Raw genomic sequence first — 10,017 nt, 5'->3', positions numbered from 1 at the left:
TGGTGTGAGGTGATACCTCATTGTAGTTTTGATTTGAATTTCTCTAATGATTAGTGATATTGAGCATTCTTTCATGTCTTTGTTGGCAATTAGCATATTTTCTTTGGAGAAACATCTATTTAGGTCTTCTGCTCATTTTTGGTTTGAGTTGTTTTATTTTTGATATTGAGCTACATAAGCTGCTTGTAAATTTTGGAGATTAATCCTTTGTCAGTTGCTTCATTTGCAAATATTTTCTCCCACTCTGAGGGTTGTCTTTTCGTCTTCTTTATGGTTTCTTTGCTGTGCAAAAGCTTTTAAGTTTGATTAGGTGCCATTTGTTTATTTTTGTTTTTATTTCCATTTCTCTAGGAGCTGCGTCAAAAAGGATCTTGCTGGGATTTATGTCATAGAGTATTCTACCTATGTTTTCCTCTAAAAGTTTGATAGTGTCTGGCCTTACATTTAGGTCTTTAATCCATTTTGAGTTTACTTTTGTGTAAGTGTTAGGGAGTGTTCTAATTTCATTCTTTTACATGTGGCTGTCCACTTTTCCCAGCACCACTTATTGAAGAGGCTGTCTTTTCTCCATTGTATACTCTTGCCTTCTTTATCAAAGATAAGGTGACCATATGTGCATGGGTTTATCTCTGGGATTACTATACTGTTCCACTGATTTATATTTCTGTTTTTGTGCCAGTACCATACTGTCTTGATGACTGTAGCTTTGTAGTATAATCTGAAGTCTGGGAGTCTGATTCCTCCAGCTCAGTTTTTCTTTCTCAAGATTGTTTTGGCTATTTGGGGTCTTTTGTGTTTCCATACAAAGTGGGAAATTTTTTGTTCTAGTTCTGTGGAAAATGTCATTGGTAGTTTGACAGGGATTGCATTGAATCTGTCGATTGCTTTGGGTAGTATAGTCATTTTCACAATGTAGATTCTTCCAATCCAAGAACATGGTATATCCCTCCATCTGTTTGTATCATCTTTAATTTCTTTCATCAGTGTCTTATGGTTTCTGCATACAGGTCTTTTGTCTCCTTAGGTAGGTTTATTCCCAGGTATTTAAATCTTTTTGTTGCAATGGTAAATGGGAGTGTGTCCTTAATTTTTCTTTCAGATTTTTCATCATTAGTGTATAGGAATGTGAGAGATTTCTGTGCATTAATTTTGTATGCTGCTACTTTACCAAATTCATTGATTAGCTCTAGTAGTTTTCTGGTAGCATCTTTAGGATTCTCTATGTATAATATCATGTTATCTGCAAGCAGTGACAGCTCTACTCCTTCTTTTCTGATTTGGATTCCTTTTATTTCTTTTTCTTCTCTGATTGCTGTGGTTAAAACTTCCAAAACTATGTTGAATAATTGTGGTGAGAATGGGCAACCTTGTCTTGTTCCTGATCTTACTGGAAATGGTTTCAGTTTTTCACCATTGAGGATGATGTTGGCTGTGGGTTTGCCATATATGGCCTTTATTATGTTGAGGTAAGTTCCCTCTATGCCTACTTTCTGGAGGGTTTTTTATCATAAATGGGTGTTGAATTTTGTCAAAAGCTTTTTCTTCATCTATTGAGATGATTATATGGTTTTTATCCTTCAATTTGTTAATATGGTGTATCACATTGATTGATTTGCGTATATTGAAGAATCCTTGCATTCCTGGGATAAACCCCACTTGGTCATGGTGTATGATCCTGTTAATGTGCTGTTGGATTCTCTTTGCTCGTATTTTGTTGAGGATTTTTGCATCTATATTCATCAGTGATATTGGTCTGATTTCCTTATTTATTTTCATTTTGGATGGTCTGTCTATTGGTGAAAGTGGAGTGTTAAAGTCCCCTACTATGATTGTGCTACTGTCGATTTCCCCTTTTATGGCTGTTAGCATTTGTTGTATGTACTGAGGTGCTCCTATGCTGGCTGCATAAATATTTACAATTGTTATATCTTCTTCTTGGATTGATTCCTTGATCATTATGTAGTGTCCATCTTTGTCTCTTGTAATAGTCTTTACTTTAAAGTCTATTTTGTCAAATATGAGAATTGCTACTGCAGCTTTCTTTTGATTTCCATTTGCACAGAATATCTTTTATCATCCTCTGACTTTCAGTCTGTATGTGTCCCTAGGTCTGAAATGGGTCTCGTGTAGGCAGCATATATACGGGTTTTGTTTTTGTATCCATTCAGCCAGTCTACGTCTTTTGGTTGAAGCATTTAATCCATTTACATGTAAGGTATTATCAATATGCATGTTCCTATTACCATTTTCTTAATTGTTTTGGGTTTGTTATTGTAGGTCTTTTCCTTCTCTTGTGTTTCCTGCCTAGAGAAGTTCCTTTAGCATTTGTTGTAAAGCTGGTTTGGTGGTGATGAATTCTCTTAGCCTTTGCTTGTCTCTAAAGGTTTTAATTTCTCTGTCGAATCTGAATGAGATCCTTGCTGGGTAGAGTAATCTTGGTGGTAGGTTTTTCCCTTTCATCACTTTAAATATGTCCTGCCACTCCGTTTTGGCTTGCAGAGTTTCTACTGAAAGATCAGCTGTTAACCGTATGAGGATTCCCTTATATGTTATTTGTTATTTTACCCTTGCTGCTTATTAACATTTTTTCTTTGTATTTAATTTCTGATTGTTTGATTAATATGTATCATGGCATGTTTCTCCTTGGATTTATCCTGTATGGGACTCTCTATGCTTTCTGGGCTTGATTAACTATTTCCTTTCCCATATTAGGGAAGTTTTCCACTATAATTGCTTCAAATATTTTCTGAGTCCCTTTCTTTTTCTTTTCTTCTTCTGGAATCCCTATAATCGAATGTTGGTGTGTTTAATATTGTCCCAGATGTCTCTGAGACTGTTCTCAATTCTTTTCATTCTTTTTTCTTTATTCTGCTCTGCAGCAGTTTTTTCCACTATTTTATCTTCCATGTTACTTATCTGTTCTTCTGCCTCAGTTATTCTGCTGTTGATTCCTTCTAGAGAATTTGTAATTTCATTTGTTGTGTTTTTCATCATTGTTTGCTCTTTAGTTCTTCTAGGTCCTTGTTAAACGTTTCTTGTATTTTCTCCATTCTGTTTCCAAGATTTTGGATCAACTTTAGTATCATTACTCTGAATTCTTTTTCAGGTAGACTGCCTATTTCCTCTTCATTTGTTTGGTCTGGTGGTTTTTTACCTTGCTCCTCATCTGCTGCATATTTCTCTGTCTTCTCATTTTGCTTAACTTACTTGCTTTGGGGTCTCCTCTTTGCAGGTTGCACATTCATAGTTTCAGTTGTTTTTGGTGTCTTCCCCCAGTGGGTTAAGGTTGGTTCAGTGGGTTGTGTAGGCCTCCTGGTGGAGGGGACTAGTGCCTGTGTCCTGGTGGATGAGGCTGGATCTTGTCTTTCTGGCCGGCAAAACCATATCCAGTGGTGTGTTTTGGGGTGTCTGTGACCTTATTATAATTTTAGGCAGCCTCTGTGCTAATGGGTAGGGCTGTGTTCCCGTCTTGCTTGTTGTTTGGCATAGGGTGTCCAGCACTGTAGCTTGCTGGTCGTTGAGTGGAGCTGGGTCTTAGCGTTGAGATGGAGATCTCTGGGAGAGTTTTCGCCATTTGATATTACGTGGAGCTTGGAGGTCTCTGGTGGACCAATGTCCCAAACTCGGATCTCCCACCTCAGAGGCACAGAACTGACACCCGACCAGAGCACCAAGACCCTGTCAGCCGCATAGCTGTTACTGGAGTAGATACTTGTATGTAGACTCTACATAGATCCCATTTCCAAAGTTAATATCAGCAGTAGTTGTGGCCGGGTGGTTAAGGCAATGGAGTAGAAATCCATTGGGGTCTCCCCACGCAGGTTCGTATCCTGCCGACTATGAGAAGCCAGTATTTTGGTACAGATCCTTTTTTTCCTTTTGCAGGCTTGTCCACGGATTATTTAAAGAATTTATGAACTGCTGGAATACAATTGGGACCCCAATGGGGCTAGATGAGGAGCGGACGAGGGAGCTACTAAGTCGTGTGATTGTGGTTACAACTTGAGTCCGGAAGAGGGAGATGACAAAACACCCCAGACAATGTGGAACAAAGAAAAGCAAAGCGTCGCGAAGTAACATAGGAAGGGACAGTTCCGACTGACCTCTCGCCCTGCAGAAAAGCCTGCCTGCACCCGGGGCTTCGGGACCACACTGCAGCCTTCTGCACGAGTGCATCAGTGCCCCTCAAAGAATTCTTATCAAATGTGTTCCTTATTTTGGTGGAGAAATCCTGGCAACTACAAAAAGGTTGTACCAATTTTCACTTCCACCAACTCTGTATGAGAACTTTTCAAAACCCATGAATCACTATCTTCTGGTTTGGATGAAGTTAGGGGGGTATTGTTAAATAATCTAATGTTTGCATAACACTTTTTCTGAACACAATTATTTCAGTGTTTTCACAATGTTTCTAAATTTAAAAGAAAGTGTAATTTTTTTTTTAAAATTTTTTATATTTTGCGGTACGCAGGCCTCTCACTGTTGTGGCCTCTCCCATTGTGGAACACAGGCTCTGGACGCGCAGGCTCAGCGGCCATGGCTCACGGGCCCAGCCACTCTGGCATGTGGGATCTTCCCGGACCGGGACACGAACCCGTGTCCCCAGCATTGGCAGGTGGACTCTCAACCACTGCGCCACCAGGGAAGCCCGAAAGTGTCATTATTATTGAAAACATTTTTGTGATGAGCTAACAAAGTCCCCCAAAATAAAATAAATCATACTCTTGAGAGATCTACATTTGATATACTTTTTTCTCTGAGCAAGCAAACCCATCCAAGACCTCTGTGTAAGATTATAAAACAATAAGAAAGCATTATAAAAATACATGCAAAGCAAAAATAGAAAAACAAAATATGTCTGCTTCTATCTTATCTCTGGTTTAAATTAAAACCCAGAGAGAAAAAGCATCATAACCACAGGAAATCAATATTCTTATAACAATATTACTTGAAGTTTTTATCAAAAAGTATTGTAAACATTTTCATGGAAAGTTTTATGTCATGTTTCCAAGGGCCCACACATATCCTTCTCTAACTGTAGTGAACAAGAGATGTCCAATAAAATAAGTTCACAATACAAACATTTCTCCTGATAGTTTCTCCTAACTTTCTGCTTAGTCTTCTTGTCTAAACCAGTATTGCCACATAAATAGGCTAATGCATGCTTGATTACATTATTCCTTTAAGTGCCTAGACATCAAACTTATGTGTATGTAGAAAACAAAGCAAATCCTTGTGAGAGGTAGTCACTACTGATTAATTCATTAATTAATGTATAGTTTATTTATTTTGATCCTTCTTATTTAATAACAAATATAATACTTTCAATTTGCTTTTAGTTACAGTAGACCTTTATATGCAGTTATTTCATTAATACTATTTCCTGAGTAATTATAAATTTTTATTTCCTTTATGGCCCTAGACTTATTGAGAAAAAATAGTTTTCAGTGTACGAGTGGTTGACCTTTTCTAATATCCCTATATAATGAATTTCTAAGTTCATTGCATTATTGGCAGAGGCTGTGACCCTCACAATGTCTTATAAGTCCCATGTTTGAAAGGTGAGATATTTATTCTCTGTCTACAGAGTACAGAGATTGATTTAGTCTTTTAAACTAACATAATCCTCTTATTCAGATCCTATACATTATTATGTCATACATTTTTATGTAATACCATTTAAAGTCTCTGTTTCAGTTGAGGTCCTAAAAGCTAAGAACAATAGATTAGGTGCTGAGAGTTCTTGTATCCTAAATCAAGGGATTGGATGACCTAGTTGATACAAGCCAAACCAGTTCTTCCAAGTTTACCAGGTCACAGTGGATTTACTGCAAGTTAATGAAGATTAAGCTTCTGGGCCCCTTCACATGCACAGGCCTCCTCTCAGATAATGAATAATGTCTATTAAAAAAGTATTTAATATTAAGTGCTCTACCAGAACTCTGGAAACACCCTGAAATCTTACAGCTCATGTATGAAAGAAATTTAATAGCGGTTTTCCGAAATTTTTCAAGAATTTCAAACATTTACATGCTGCTCCAATAAAGAAGTGTAAAGGTGGAAGAAACTTTTAAAATTATAATAAAAAAACAAATTTTAGTTAACCATGGCAAGAGAAAATTGAAATACCTTCCTAATATATCTATTGAAAACAGATCTATTTCCAAATGATTGGCATATGAAGAGGAGATCAAAGAATATGCAGTGAAAGATGTTAGAGAAAAAGGTATTTTAGAGAGATGTCAGCAGTTCATCAATAAAAAGGTTATTTTTTATTTTGTGAGGTTGAGGGTGTTTGTAAGCTTTTTAAAATTGATAAGTTCTGATTTCTTTTCACTTTACTAAACATTCACATTAATTCTTAATTTTGCATTTGTTCTTTTGTATTCTTTTTCTTAACCTCCCCACAAAACTGTACCAGCTTCAGACCCCACAAAAGGTGAATTATTCCCTGGTGATCATACACCTTCAGTGACTAAAGAATGAAGTGTCAAAGCGTTTAATTAAAGAGAAGATTCACTTGTATCCCCCCACCTTACACCAAATAAACACAAGCGTGATGAATCAAGAAGCTGGAGACGCGGTTACATCACTGTGTCCCTACAACACTCCCCCACCCCTTACCCTAACTATGAAGAAGAGCTTTCCCATCACCTCAGTCAGGTGAGAAGGGCTCTGAGGGAATCATCCCAAGTCCCTATTTGGCATGTCCTTTAGAGGAAGTGGTGTCTGAGGCTTCCCTAGAGATTTTTAGTGTCTGGAGCTGTCTTTTTTGTCAGAGGACTGGGCACAAGCCATACTTTCCAAGGAACAGGGAAAGGGTACCTGAGTTTCTCAAGAGGCAAGTAGTTGCCTGGGAGGGAGCTACCGCTTGGGAAGCTTTAAAAGGCCCCCACTCAAGAGAAATGCCTGGAGATGCAAAGAGACCCCAACAGAGAAAGTCTGTGGGGGGTGGACCATCCCACCCAGACCAACCTCCACCCTCCACCTCCCTCTCCCCATGTCTGGGGAAAGGGAGAAGTCTTCAGCTTAAATGAAATCTGGAGTTCTGATTACTGCCTTGGACTGGGCATTTTAATTATCGAATTGTGATTTTCCTTGTGGCTGAGTGACCCACCTGAGCTGTCATTCATCGGTGGGGAAAAACTTAATCGAGCTTGAGCTTGAGAGAACTATGGGAAAAAAATAAAATTGCTTTATATCAAACCTTAATGAGCCAAACTTATTCAAGAAAAACTATATACATTTTCCTTTAGCCTTCTTAATCTACTGGGGACAGTAATTTATGTGAAAGCATGCCTGTTTTTTCCTTTAGAGCTTCTTTTCTATTTTTAACAAATTTTTACAAATTGCTTTTCAAGGCTATGTTACACAGCATATAAAAGTTTACTATCTTTAAGATAAAGAAGCATGTCAATATAAATCATGCCCACTGTTTTCTTTTAATTTTAGTATTTACCTAACTAAACTGAGCTTTCAGAGAAGAGGATATAGCCTGAGTAATTCCTACCCTTCGAAATATTTCGAATTTTCTTTGTTACCTTAAAAATGATTTTAGGCATTTTTAAAAATAAATATTCCATGGTATTTGAAAGAAATCTATATTCTATGTTTAAAGAAGGTAAGCTTTTTGACATATCTGTATTCACGTCTGTAAGCTAAATAGAAAATAAAATGATTTTTCCCCAAAATTATTAATCAGAGAAGAGAAAGTACCTTCTTTATATTTGAAATCCATAGCAAACTCCAAGAGAAGTAGAAGAGACAGTGTGAAATTCTTTACATTTAGCAATGGAAACAGCACATCTGATTTTTTCCAGTTCTTATGAACCCAACTATGTATACAAAAAAGGATGGAGATGGCAGAGCTGTTCAATGTGATGACCCTAGATGCCCTCCCCAGAGCCCTGGCACCTTTGCTAAACCCATATTATTCTAGGAATGTGGTCTGCAAGGCAGTCAAAGATTTTGGAGAGAGGTCAGACATTATTTCAAATATATGAGAACTAGAAGTGGGAGTGCAAAAAAGGGGTTCCCAAATTGGCAAGATTTATGCAAATTTAAAATATTTATACTCTTTGGGTCAGCAGTTCCACTTATAAATATTAATCCTAGAAAAACATTTGCACATGTGCATCAAAAAATACGGTATTGTGGGACTTCCCTGGTGGCACAGTAGATAAGACTCTGCAGTCCCAATACAGGGGGGCCCGGGTTCAAGCCCTGGTCAGGGAACTAGATCCCACATGCATGCTGCAACTAAGAGTTTGCATGCCACAACTAAGGATCCCATGAGCTGCGACTAAGGAGCCTACCTGCCGCAACTAAGACCCGGCACAACCAAATAAATAAATTTTAAAAATGTATATGGTATTGTGCTCTTCAAAGTTTGTTGAGAGTAAATCTCATATTAGGTGTTCTTACAACCAAAATCCCAAAAGGACACAAGGAAACTCTAGGAGGTAATGCATATGTCTACTACCTTGATTGTGGTGATGGTATCATGGGTGTTAACACATATTCAAACTCATTGAATAATTACACATTAAATATATGCAGTTCTTTGTACATCAATTATACTTCAGTAAAATTGTCAGAAACATTTAAAAAATATTCAGGTCCACTTCCCTTTTTTGATACGTCTGGTACATAAAAATTAAATAAATGCCAAAACAGCTTCCAAAAAAAAAAAAAAGAATAGGAACATTCATGGAACATTGTTTTAAAAGCAAAATATAGGCAATTATCCAAATGCTAATCAACTGAGGGTTAGCTAAATTATGATATATCAATACCATAAAATACTGTGCAATAATTATAAGTAAAATTTACATGCTGACATGCCAGATCCATAGATGCTGTTAAGTTTTTTTATGAAGTTGCAAAACAATATAGAAAGTCTGATTCCATTGGTGAAAGTGTGTGTGATTTTGCATAAATGCCTAGAAAGCACTTTGGAAGTGTGTACAACAAACTATTAATAATATACTTTGGGAAACCAAGTGCGACTGGGGAGGCAGTGCTGAAGGGATGCTCTAGATACACTTCTCAACTGATTAAACTTTACAATGAGAATATTCTTATGTGTTGTATAAAAGGTTGTGATAAAAATCCACCCTTTTATAACTTGAAAGTTTGGGGTTTTATAACCCACAGAGCCAGAAAATGAAATTGAATGCCATATGGATTATAAGGCTTTAAAAATTTTCATTTCCTTTTTATTATATAATACTAAAAAATTTATTCTCTTTCATTGCCACTAAAAATTTTGAGTAAACTCTCCTTACCATTAACAAAGGTGCCAGATTATAGATACTACTGGCAAATGAAGAAGTCATCAGGTCAACATCCATAAATCAGCAAGCATTTATTAAATATAGGTTATACTTCTCGTACTATGTTAGACATAAATATCACCAAGCATCCTGGAACTTCAAAATGTAAAATGTAGTGATATTATATTTGGGCTAGTCATAGAGATTTGAAAAAATTAACCCACATAGCTTCTGGTTATCCAATATGTGTACCTTCAATATTATGATAACTGACTACTTGAATAATAACAGTTAACTGCTATGGTATTTACCAGTCTTTAGATTAATAATACAACCAGAAAATATTAATAAAAATACCACATTGAATAAACAATACTGTCACTATTTTCAACATAAGGAACTGAGGGTAAAAAGCTATAAGTGCCCAAGGCCATATTATAAATAAGTCTCAGAATCAGAATTTGATTCTGGGCCTAGTGGGGCTATGTATTTCAATTCTTTCCACTCTATCACAACAACTCCTCTCTACCTATCTGGTAATTTAGAAAAGCTTGCATGTCCTCTCCCCTTTATTTTTCAGTTTTAGAACTGAAATAGCAAGTTTCAGAAACTCTTCAATTCACTGGTCCAGAACACTGCATTGTTCAAGGATGTTATAAATACAATATTACTATAAAATGGGCCATAACACGTATTTCAACTCATTTTGAAAACAATTTTAATCAGTCTTTTCTGGCCTTCT

The 10,017-nt window shown here is 36.7% G+C and overlaps 1 non-coding gene across 1 annotated transcript; it reads left to right on the top strand.

Moving 5' to 3' along the window:
* The first annotated feature begins 3,760 nt into the window (after positions 1-3,760).
* Positions 3,761-3,842, top strand: TRNAS-AGA (transfer RNA serine (anticodon AGA)). The gene has a single exon. It is a non-coding gene; the product is annotated as a tRNA-Ser (tRNA).
* The last annotated feature ends 6,175 nt before the right edge of the window (positions 3,843-10,017 follow it).

This window comes from Delphinapterus leucas, chromosome 9, assembly GCF_059928025.1.
Source record: "Delphinapterus leucas isolate spDelLeu-1000000601 "Yukka" chromosome 9, BTC_Dleu_Yukka2, whole genome shotgun sequence".
In the NCBI taxonomy this organism is placed as follows: Eukaryota; Metazoa; Chordata; class Mammalia; order Artiodactyla; family Monodontidae; genus Delphinapterus; species Delphinapterus leucas.
The sequence above is the reverse complement of the archived record's forward strand: the minus strand, read 5'-3'. Positions and strand labels throughout refer to the sequence as shown.